Source organism: Typopeltis vanoorti, chromosome 4, assembly GCF_054136105.1.
Source record: "Typopeltis vanoorti isolate ZY-2024b chromosome 4, IOZ_Tvanoo_1.0, whole genome shotgun sequence".
NCBI lineage: Eukaryota > Metazoa > Arthropoda > Arachnida > Uropygi > Thelyphonidae > Typopeltis > Typopeltis vanoorti.
In genome coordinates this window covers 112,696,180-112,708,876 of record NC_143552.1, presented here as the reverse complement: position 1 = coordinate 112,708,876, position 12,697 = coordinate 112,696,180, and the positions used below count along the sequence as shown (strand labels likewise).

The window sequence follows — 12,697 nt, the reverse complement described above, 5'->3', positions numbered from 1 at the left end:
ATATGAGGATTTGCATATAGTTTAGTAACTAACATTAACAAAATATGCATAAATTCTGTTCATGTTTTGTCCCAAACTCTGATTAGCTCAATAGAATTATCACATTTGTTTAAGTAACCATATTACCATATTACCTGAGATTAGCTCTAACAATGGCAAGTTCTTTCCTAATATCTAATTTTTAATATCATACTGACATTGATCCCATCTATTCACATTCACTTACACTAATCTTTCAGAACTCTTATCTGTAGTCTCCAGTCTTTGATCAACTGGCAGAGCCTTTGCTACTAATGGCTCACAAAAAGTTAAGCAAGTTTGAGTGCGGTTAGTAGCTGGAAGGGATTTCAGTTGTTCGATGCTGTTGGCACACTCTCCCTTGATGAGTTTTTGGACTCCCTGGAGGTGTCACATAATAATAATATTTCTAACCCAGCTCTCAGAATCTCCATAAGTTCATAATGGTTTGAACAGTCTTATTGTTCAAATTTCTTATTTAGTGTTTGACTCCATATATAATTTGCAATGTGCACTAAAAATTTGTGCTAAATAGCTAAAATGTTTTACTTCTTCTATAGGTTCTCTATTCAGGATGCAGTTGATATTTTCAATGTTTCTTCCTATTTTTCTTGTCTTTGTCTTTTTATTGCTGATTTTCATATTAAATTTATTACAGCAGTTATTCAGTTTAGTCAGGGAATCCTGAAGACTTGTACTGCATTTATTTAGAAGTATAAAGTAATCTGCAAAAAGTAAACAGCTGAGATTAACTTAATACCACTTTCCTGCATAATAACAATGGAGATACTGCGCATCCTTGTCTCACAACTGATTTAACATTAAACCATCTTCCTGCACCTCACTCAATTCTAATTGCTACTTACGGATTGATAATTGCACAATATAAAGCCTCTCCCAGTCAAGTCATCCCCACCCTCAATGATAATGGGTCTGTTTTCACAAACGGGACAAGTACTGCCATCTCAAATGCATATATTCTCTAGTTGTGAGAAAATGTTAACAAAAAGGCATCTACCTCTAGGTGGTAGATGCCTTTCATCGCCCAGTGAAATACCACCACCACCGCCACCTTGCTTTTTGAAGGTGTGAAGTGGCTTCTGCCATGTTTCACCCCCCAGAATAAGGCCTCTGGTTTCTGTCCTCCCCCACCAGCTTTCTTCTCACATGCAGTTTGGGTGATGGCCTAGCTTGGCATACTAATTACACCATGATCACTTTCAATTAGGGAGCCAGTTTCTGCTCCATTTGAGGGTACAGCAATATATAACAGTTTTCCACAAGCTGGCTTATGGAAAACTGTTAGATAGTAAATGGGACTGAACCTGATAGTGACATCTGTTGGAGGTTTCCTGATCAGCTGGCGAATAATCCTACTACCACTTATCCTGTTAGATCATGCCTGGAGGAAGACCGGGGTCAATGATATGCAGGGGACACTGTCTGAGGACACACTTGGACTGGAGTCTGGGCACTCCTTGTGTGTGAGCTATGTTCACTTGTCCCTCATCCCAGCTCCATGCCTTCTCTTTGTCTTCTGAATCAACCACTCTACAGATGAAAGTCAATCATAAAAATACTAGTTTTAACTGCAGATACAAAAAATCTCCCATAAAAAATTTAAAAATATAACAAAAAAAATAGGAACCAATAATAAAAATAAATCTCAATCAACCCAAAATAGTACCAAAACCTTTTTTTTCCAATAAGAAACACTTCGATATTCATTTCACCAACACTTGAGGCATTAATACCAACATTAGGGACATACATCACAACTGACAAACATAAAAACCTGATTTCTTTTTCCTAATAGAACCTCAGTTGGCATCCTCCATGACTATCCCAGCTACATCATATACGGTGAATTTTGCAAAAAGGGCGGAATGTGGTGTGTGCTTTTGTGAAATCTGATATCATCTGTCAAAGGTTATCCAACTTAAAATCCCCACTTTTTGATCTGCTCTGGTGTGAAATTTTCTTACTTCACTTTACAGCCTTCATTTGCTGCCTATACCGCTCTCCTAACTCTGACAATCCTGCTGCCATTTCTGACTACCTATCACTTAAAATTGATTTCTTACAAACTAATTACCAAAATTGTGAAATTGTCCTCCTTGGGGACTTTAACATCCACAACACAAACTGGCTCTCCTACTTGATCTCAAATATATTGAGATCAAGCTGATGGGGAAGCTGAATCATTTGGCATCAGTCGTAACCTAACACAAACAGTCAATACCACCAGAATACCAGAGAATCCTCACCATTCTACCAATGTTCTTGACCTTTTCTTAACCAATTCTCCCTCCAAATATATTGAGGATGTCTGCTCTCCTCTTAGACTTAATTTAAGCCAATGAGCATAAGCTGCATTTTTATCACGAATGGTAGAGGCAAATTTTTTTGAGAACCAGGGCTTAGATACAGGTCAGGGGTTTGCAGTGGAGAAGAGAATGAAAGTTCTTGAATAAGACTATGAACCACAGTCTCCTTTACAGTTCGTCCTCCACCCACCAATCTCAACCTTGTACTCTATGGCACTATAATTGTGTCAACTGGGATGACCTCTGGAATTTTTATGCTGCTTTTCCATAGTCAGATTACTGCTTTCGCTCTCATGATCCAAAACCTGAATTGAAAACTAGTAATTGAAATAATCCTCACTAGAATAAGAACTTTCATTCTCTGCTCCACTGCAAACCCCTGACCTGTACCTAAGCCCTGGTTCTCAAAAACATTTGCCTCTACCATCTGTGATAAAAATGCAGCTTATGTTCAATGGCTTAAATTAAAAAGATACACAATTCTAGATTCTCATTCAGCTTACAGAACAGCTAGAAACATGTAAAAAAGTTAATGATTCCAAAGCAGACTTTGTAAGAATGAAATGCAATAAACTCACCTCCTGGCCGTCAACCCTTGCTAAGGCTGTTGGGCGTAACTTCTACCCTTCCATGTTGCAACCTCTCCCTTGTATTGGTACTATGGTAACCTACCCAAGACAAAGGCTCATGGCAATCAGTTTTTTCCTCCAACTGCAGCCCGGATGACCAAAGCAAATCCTATCATACTTTCACAAACTGCTCACTACATGTCTCCTCTGAACTTTTGCCAAAAAGACATCAGAAGAATCCTCATTAATCTTGGTACTTATAAGAGTCCTGGTCTAGACAATATTCCTCTGGTTATGCTCAAGACTTGTGCTCCAGAATTGACACCCATCCTGTATTGTCTATATAAACTTTCATATTCTACTGGCATCTACCCAATGTGAAATGAAATGAAAGCAAGCCCATACCAGTCTAGTACCCAAAAAGAGAGACAAAAGAAAGTCAGCCATAGCAAAAGGACAATAGTTAGATGGCTGACTTTCTTTTCTCTCTCTTTTTGGACACAGCCAGTAGAATATGAAAGTGTATATAGACAATACAGGATGGGTGTCAATTCTGGAGCACAAGTCTTGAGCATAACCAGAGCAATACTGTCTAGACCAGGAGTCTTATAAGTATCAAGATCTATTGTCCTTTTGCTCTTACCTCAGTATTTTCAAAAGTGATGAAGGTTACCAATAACCAGCTTCATTACCTGAAGACTCATCAGTTAATCAGCAATCACCAATATGGATTCGGCCATTCTTGTTCTACAGCCGATCTCCTAGCTAATCTCACCTACCTTTGGACTTAGGCCATGGAAAGATTTGGAGAAACTCATGTTCTTGCTCTTGATATTTCTATTTGATCATGTCTGGCAGAGTGGCCTCCTGAACAAACTGCTATCTTATGGCTCCCTTCTACACTCTTAGACTGGATTTCCAGTTTCCTCACTGGCCATTCATTATGTGTCATGGTGGATGGCTTCCTCTCATCAGATTTCCCCATCAATGCTGGAGTGACTCAGGGTTTTGTGCTTTCACCAATGCTCTTCCTCCTTTAAATCAATGACCTCCTTTCTCTGAATTCAAATCCTATTCACAGCTTCACCGATGAATAGTACTCGTCATTATTTGATAAACCCTACAGTGTCCTAACCTTAGATGCCTCAAGATCTTCCATAACCAGTGACTTGAACACTGACCTCCTCAACATACTGAAATGGGGGTGAAGACAACTTAGTAAATTTCAATGCCAAAAAAACTCAGGCCTGCCTTATTACCTGCAAGAAAAATCCTACCTCATCTCCTTTCATTTTTGATAATGTTCCAGTTTCCTTTCAAGATCAACTTTCTCTTCTTGAATTGACTGTCACATCCATTATATCCTGGCATAAACATACTACTCACATACCTACCTTAGCCTCTAAAAAGATTGGTGTTATTTTCTGCTCTTCTCTTCCTCACACATGGAAGTATACCAACTTTGTGGGAACAGTACTCTATCTTAGAAGTGCTGTTCCCACATTTTTGGTTGAGCATCCAAGACCTCTCTAAGAATTCTTGATGATATTCAGAAGGCAATCCTTAATAAATACTCACCTTTTGCTTACACACTTCCTTCAGTCACTTTATCACAGGTTCTCTGTTTCAGTGCTGCACCTTTTCTATAGGTACTTTCATGGACATTGCTCCTCTGAATTAGCTGCTATCTTCCCTCCACTTTCTTCTAACCATAAAAGAACTACAGCAGCCACTGGCCAACACCCATACATTGTCCAGCTTCAAACACACCAAACTAACTTCTCGTTAACTTCCTTCATTCCATCCACCTCCGTTCTCTATTCTTTGGAACAATCTCCTCCTTACTGTTTTTCCCGCTGAGTACAACCTCCCACTCTAAGAAACATATCAACAAGCTACATTTTTTTCCTTAATCACTTGCACACACACGGCACTATAGCGTTATAGGACTTGTCACCTTTTATGCATACGGTCAACATAAAAAAAAAGTACTGCTCAATATAACATCCCATTTACACCATCATATAACTGTAGCATTTTGAACAGCTTTTCTCTTTGTACCTTATTTGCCTATTCCATAGACGAAACCTAAATGCAAATCCTTGTCATATTCTGATGATTTCTCAATCTGTCTTAAAGTGAAAATCTGATCCTGACAACCTCTATTTGGTCTAAATCCAGATGGTTTTTCTCAATGCTTCCCTTTCAGAATGTGGGAATTATGTAGGAATTTCCATACTGAGAGGGAAATTTTTCTAGTAAGATCTATGAAAGTATACTTCAGCAAAGACCAAGAAAAATTGTGAAAGGGAAGCATTGAGAGTTAGTGTGGTGTGTTCAAAGCTAGGGTGTTAGCCAGTGGCTGCTGTATTTCCCTTTTTATAGATGGATTCTATTAGAGCTCTAGTCCAATCATATGGAATTTGACCCTCTGAATTATGCAATGCAGCCACCATAAAAACTATTATACCTCCGTATTGAGCATTTCTGACCAAATTTCACCTACTATAGCTGCCTTTCCGCATTTTAGATTTTTGATGACTTTTTTCCTACTTCTTTAGTATGGATATATATTCCTGAATGCATTCCTGTTGAGGTTTTCTACCATCATTCTGACACTGCTTGTTTCATTTAGCAGTATTTCAAAGTAATAACTCCAAACATCTAGAATATCTTTATCTTCAGTTTTCATGTCACCTTTATCATTTCTGATTCCTTTTACAGTACTCTTTCCTCCACTTCTAAGCTATATCATAATAGATGCCAGAATATTTTGCCAACTTCCTAGTATTTTCTACGTTCTCAGTATTCCCAAGTCATGGGAACATTTACCAAAGTTTTCCCATTACTTTTGTTTAGCCAGATTTACACAATGCTTTGTTTACTTACATTTTTCTCTCTATTCTCTAAGAGCAAAAGCCTGATTTACTCCAAGAGCCATCTATATGCTTTCTTCTTTTCCTTCACTGCCTTTTTAGCTTCCTGAGTCCACCATACAATTCTGATTTTCCTATCCTTGTAGACCTCACCACATGCCTCTCTGGTTGAATCAATGGTTTTTTTAGGGATTGCCACTGAACCTCCAAGGTTTCCCTTCTTGTTTTCAAACTGTTTCATTCTTTCTTGATTTATGTTTGAGTACTTGAGTCTACAGTTCACCACTGAAAGATGCTCAACTTTGATTTGTACTGTCTTACATACTCTTCTCTTGAATAAAAAAATTCAATTTTATCCTGCTCAAAACTAACCGATCACTTCCAATTTCATATTCTCCTGAACCATTGGGTGGGAAACATCACTATCAACAATAATGCAGTCAGTTTAGACTTTTGTTTCTTGCATCTTCTCTCCATGTGAATTTGTGTCCATTTTTATGTCAGAACATGTCAGTAATAACCAGGTTTTTAAGTTATATGTAACTGTTTATTCATACTAGATGTATTTCCTCCACATTTCGCTGTCTATATGTGTCATCATTATTGGAGGTTTCTTAACATAAATACCAAAAAGCATTAAAAAAAATTAAACATTTTCCAACAGCAGTTAATATCTATAGTTGAAATGATAGTGTAATTATGCGTATCATTAGGCATTTTATGTGCAGTCTCTTTCTCTCCATTGTTGTGTAAACTCTGTATATGATTGCTGGCAAAGGACAGGTCTTTAATTTTAAATGTTAATTAATGATTTCCAGATGTCATGAAGGATCATTCCTAGATTTCTATTTAGTGTGCCTTTTGAGTGAATCACTGCAGAGGACTCCTTAAATAACCTGTTGAAATAATTCTGAGTATGGCATAGAGGATGCTTGCCCATTTACGATGTGATGTTCTTTGAGGATGTGCACTATGAGTCAAGTTTTTCTTCCCGTTTGTTTTCAACATTGCCCATATGTTCTTTGTTGCAGATTTCGAAACTTCTCCCAGTTTGACCTATGTATATCTTCCCACAAGAGCACAGATTTTTGTATGCACCTAGATGTTTATAAAATACAACTTTGTGTTTAGGGGAGTGTAGAGAGCTTCATAAGGTGCTGAGTGCCTTTAATATTTTGGCTATATTCTTGATGCATTGCCAACATATGGAACAGATACCATGCTTTTGTAATTAATTTCTGTATTATCATGGAGTGGTTCATCAGAAAATAGTTCTTTAGTACTTTTTTTGAGTATCCATTTTCGAGGAACTGATGAAATAGCATTAGAAGTTCTCGTTTTCGTTTGATGTCATCATTTTTGATCAAGGAAAATGTTTAATTTTTTGCCATTTTTTATTTATGTTAAGTAACTTCTTGATGATGATGACGCTGAATCACACTTAAAAATGATCTAATCTCCAGTATATTTGAATTTACAGAAGACCTTAAAAAACAATTGAATATTTGATATTTTGGTGTGCTCAAAGTTTACAAGGCAGACGTCCAATACATCCAATAATTGATGGAAGAAGCTCTCTAACATATCTTCTCTCTAAACACTTATCTAACATTCTCAAGCCTCATATTTAAAAAAAAAAAAAAAAAAAAAAACTCAAAGCGTTTTGTAGATAAACTTTCAAACATTCAAATTTTCCCATCAGATATATTAGCCAGTTTATTTACCAGTGTTTTTATGAAGAATCAATAGATATACAGGGTGTTCGGGATAAATTTGACAGTTTCGTAAGGAAAAAGAAAATCTTCTTTGTATCTATTAAATTTAATGAATTGACAAAAAACATTACAGGCAGAGTTAATTACAATACTATCAACAAGATTTACTCAAAATAACCACCATTAGCATCGATCACAGCTTCAATCCTGCTTCGGAACCTCGAACAAGCTGATGCTACAGTCTCCCTGGGAAGGGCCGCAAAAACTGTTTTAATTTTATCCATTAACTGGGCTTTTGTATTACTAGAAGTGCGATTGGTGTCTTTTTCAACTGCGCCCCATACAAAATAATCCATGGGGTTAAGGTCTGGGGAGTTTGGAGGCCAAACATTTGGACTGGTGAAGTCGTAGAAATTTTCAGACAACCATTTTTGACTTTTCCCAGAGGTGTGGCAAGGGGCCGAATCCTGCTGCCATACATACGGCCTACCATTGGCTACCCTTGTTATCCAGGGCTTGACTACAGTGTTTAGCAACTCCACGTAGCCATCTGAAGTCAACCTGAGGCCCTCTTGGAAAAAATGCGGAGGCATCACATTGCCTTCAGAGGATACACATCCGAAAACCATCACAGTTTGGGGAAATTTAGTCTGCATTACACGAGGAATGTCCTTTGTACTGTATGCAAGCCATCTGTTATTCTGCGTGTTGTGTTTTTGATCCTGGCAAAAGTTTTTCTCATCGGAAAAGAACCAGATTGTTTGTGGTTCCGCAGGATGTTTCACTCTGCTTAGAAGTTTCTTCGCGTTTATCAAACGTTTTTCACGGGCCTTTTCTGTAAGCAGCTGACCTTTGCGGCGCTTGTATGAGTAGTAGCGGAGGTCTTCATTGAGTGCAAGCTTCATAGTAGAGGCTGCAACATTCATTTCACGTGACAAAGCCCGAATTCCAATGCCAGGGTTCTTCAACACCTGTTCCTGCAGATTTGCGAGGAATTCTGCTGTACGAACGCAATCAGATCGTCTGCTAGGGATCTTTCTTCTTGCTACATCCTCGTAGTCACCATTGCAAGTCTCTAGTTCATGCCTGATTGTTTTTACTGTATTCAGGGAGCATTGGGCAGCAGTCGAAATATCCTTATTTTGATGGCCGGCACGAATCATCATGATACAAGTTATTCTCTTCCATGATTCAGGTGGGTTCCAGCTATCCATCCTTTCTGACATCTTGTATATGAATGAAGAAGGGTCCAACCTTTTAAATGAAGAGAAGTGTGTGTTAATACATGTAACTTACGGAAAAATATAATTAATTATAAATATGTCAAATTTATCCCGAACACCCTGTACTTGAAAACCTATTTCCTCCAAATTCACATGTCTCTTCCAGCATTGTCTAAAATCTTCATCCTTGGGAAAGGAAAATTTTACTACCAAATATCTGGTCTTGCCTCTGATCACCAACTTATACAATTAATGAAAATATTTTAATACTTTGCTTTATTCATTACATATTTCATTTGTGCTGCATTTCTCCTAATAGCAATCATATATAATGGTTAAAACTTTGACCAATAACTGTAGAAAGTTTTGCTGTTTGGTTACAGAGTAAATTATAATAGACAAATATCATGCTGTGAAGATACCTCATGGCTGGTCTACTTGTATGTAGTGGCTGTTGACTTCACATTACCTCAGTATCCCATAACATTTTTGGATGTGTATATTGCTTTACATTATGGGAAATCTCTCTACTCAGATCAATTTTGACTTTTAGTTGGAGTAAGATACCCAGCAAGATACTGAGGTTAAATCAATGTAGAGATCATACGTTTTCCATATAGAATGGTGCACCATCACATTATTAACTACTCCATATCAGAGATATAGTAATCCTTTAATTATCCAGCCATGGTGAGAGCAATTTGCTTTCATATATGTTGAATGGTTGGATAATTGAAGGTATGTCATGGTGCTATACCAGAAATGAGATGTCACACTAACCTATACGGTTGGTTAATTAAAGGCTCATTCATTTGAAAGTCAGATAATTGAAAGTCCATAGTTGTAAGTTTTTCTGCTTGGTTACAAAGTAAATTATAGGGGAGTGACAAAGTGTATTCTGGTTTACTTCACACTTGCTTATGGTCAGATAAAATAAAATAAAAAAGAAAGAATATAATTTCTTGTCTATTATACTTTACTTTGTAACCAAGCAGGAAAACTTTCATCATCATCTGATCCAAAGTATTTTAATAATATGATGCTACATCATTTTATTACTTGTATATGGAAAATATATGAATTTGCATTGATGTAACTTCAGTATCATCCCAAGCATCCTTCAATATCTTACTGGTTAGACCTTAATAAAGATTACAACCTGCCTAGGTAAGTGTGACTCTTCCCATAATGTATAGTAATATACACACCTGAGAGGAAGTAATATTGAAGTAAATGATATAAAATCAATGGTCTCTATTAGGGGCATTGAGAACCAACACTGGCCCAGGGAAAACGTTCTTAGCAGGTCCCCAAAATTAGAAATCATGGGCCCAGGGAATCTTACCCCTTTCTCAATGGACCTGGTCTCTCTATATAAATTAAACCAGCTGTGAAGATACTTCACATGCAAATTCTATTTCCTTTATCCACAATCCTTTATTGTAGATAAAAGATTAAAAGAGGAATACAACTTTTTGTTTATTATAATTTACTCTGAGCAATAAATTTAAAATCAAGTCATCAAGTTTTTAAAATAGTGCAATTTCCCATTATATCTCCAAATAAAGCCATATTAACAGACATATTAAAGCAACTACTTTGCAATTTCTGCAAAACAAAAACTGTTCAGGTCCTTTATTCAGTTTATTTTATTAAAAATGCTATATATAAATAACTTTCTTCTTCCAAATTAAGGGAAAAAAAGCTAAACAATTCAAATATTAGAGTTTGCTGGCATAACACATGGGCTTTTTTTATATGTCATTTTTGTAGGACATTGACTTTTTCCCACTCTTTATGTAGTCTATGTTAACAGGTTAACATAAACCCATGTTTTGAAGGACTGCTCCTGTGCTTGTTTGTTAATGCAAAGCAAGTTATACTGATAATCACAACAGCAAACTTATCTTGATAACCTGTTGATGTCAATGAAATCCAGTCCTGCCAAGAAAGAACTCAGAAGGATTGTTCAGCTCTATACTTATGCAAATTTAATTAATGACAAACAGTGGCCTTAGCTCTTAAGATAAAACCTACAAGCATTTGGTTACCCCAATGCACACACACACAAAAGGAAAAAAGAAGGAAGAAAGAATCAAGCACTTACCTAGCTTTTATTTATATTTAATAAGCGGTGAATTAAATCTGGTAGCAGGGCCACCCCTAGGAATTTTGCCGCCCGTTTTCCCTTATTTTTCGTAAAGTCACCCCATGCAGTAGCATATTTTGCCACCCCTTCTCCCTTATTTTTCGTATTGTTTATGCCAACTTTGCTGCCCCATGCAAACGCATGTCTTGCACCGTCAGTACAGCCGGCCCTGTCTGGTAGTCGTAGTACTTCAGTAATATATAACCAGGTTTTAACTTGTATATGTTTTTTTTAACACTAGATGTATTTCCTCATCAACATGTTTCACTGTCTATGTGGCTAACAGCATGCTCAGGAGATTGCTTAATGTTAAGTAAAAAATCAACAATAACAAAAAAAAAAAAAAACATTTGCCAACAGCTGCTAATATGTATAAATTGAGAAGGCTGGAATGATAGTTCAATCATGAATATCATCAGGCATGCTGCATGTAATCTTTAATTTGTGTGAACTCTGTATGTCATTGCCGGTCTAGGATAGGTCTTCAGTGTTACAACATATAAGTTAAAACTTGGTTATCTACTATTGAAGGAAATCTACTCAGTGAATTGTATACAAGTTCTAGTACTTATGGGTTATTGATTACAATAAAACTCTAAAATATATAAATGATGATAGAGTTATTTATGTGAGTTTCTTTCATGATTTACATTTCTTTTTGAACAACTCTCATGAGTCTAAGCAAACATTTACACTAATAGAGCAAAAGGCTTACTGCATGATACCTGTATTCTGGAAACTTTTCTATAAAGCAGAGGAATCATTCTAGTCTAAAAAGAAACATATTTAAAGCTATTTAAGTATCACCATTACTAGCTATAATAATTAATTTAAATAGATACATTTATGCTCCACTTGAATAATTATTCTAGGTGAACCATTCTCCAAGTTTCAATATTGAAGGTGCTGTAGATAAGCAGGTAAAAGAAAAGCTTTTATATGATACATTGTGCCTAATTAATGTAAGGAAACAACAACTAGAAGTTATAAAAGAAAAGGATCATAAAAGAACACAAGGACGTTTACTACATGGTTTTCAACAAATACACAGGTAAAAATTTCAGTATTATTTCAGTATTCACTTCTCCTTCCTTTCTTTAATGCATGCACCGTATTTAGTTGATTGAAAAATTTGATTGACACTTTGTAGTTTATAATAACCTAAAAATAATGAATTCCTTCTATAAACATAAAGACATACATAAATATACTTGGGCAGCAAGATGGAAATCAATATTAGATTACTTCGTATTAAATGAAAAGACGTCAAAATTTTCGCTAGATGTTAGAGCTCACAGAGGATATGAAATAAGCAGTGACCACTTCCTCGTTAAAATAAAATTAAGATTATCACCTAAATGGTACAAGTAACAAGAACAGAAAGAAAAATTGAAACATTTGTTTATAAAACTAGACTATTGAATGACACAAATGTACAATGGCTATATGAACAAAGAATTAACCAATATCTAGATAAAATAAAACAAAATGAAGAAATAGAATGGCTTAATATAAAAACAACACTAAATGCAGCAGCAAATGAAAGCTTAGGAAAGGCCAAAAAATTCAATAAAAGGAAAAAACTGAAGATCTGGGATGATACAATCAAAGAAATAATCAAAAAGAAAAAAGAAGCCTATCACAAATGGTTAACCAGTAAAAGATTAGAAGATGAAATAGAATATAAAAGAATAAGAGCCATAGCTAAAAGATAAGTCAGAAAAAGATAGAGAATCATGGAACAAATTTGTTTCTAATTTAGAACATGATTTATAAAAAATAAGACCCAATGTATATAAGATTTTGAAACACTTACAGGG

The 12,697-nt window shown here is 36.0% G+C and overlaps 1 protein-coding gene across 4 annotated transcripts in view; it reads right to left on the bottom strand.

The window, feature by feature from the left end:
* Positions 1-12,697, bottom strand: part of LOC150107612 (cytosolic iron-sulfur assembly component 2A-like) — a 136,318-nt gene that overhangs the window by 32,156 nt on the left and 91,465 nt on the right. Inside the window, exon 6 of one of the 4 annotated variants that reach the window (XR_016548252.1) lies at positions 11,603-11,647. The exons of the other annotated variants lie outside the window; for them this stretch is intronic. The gene's annotated coding sequence lies outside the window, so the exon portion shown is untranslated. The remainder of the gene's footprint in view (positions 1-11,602; positions 11,648-12,697) is intronic. 4 annotated transcript variants of the gene reach the window in all.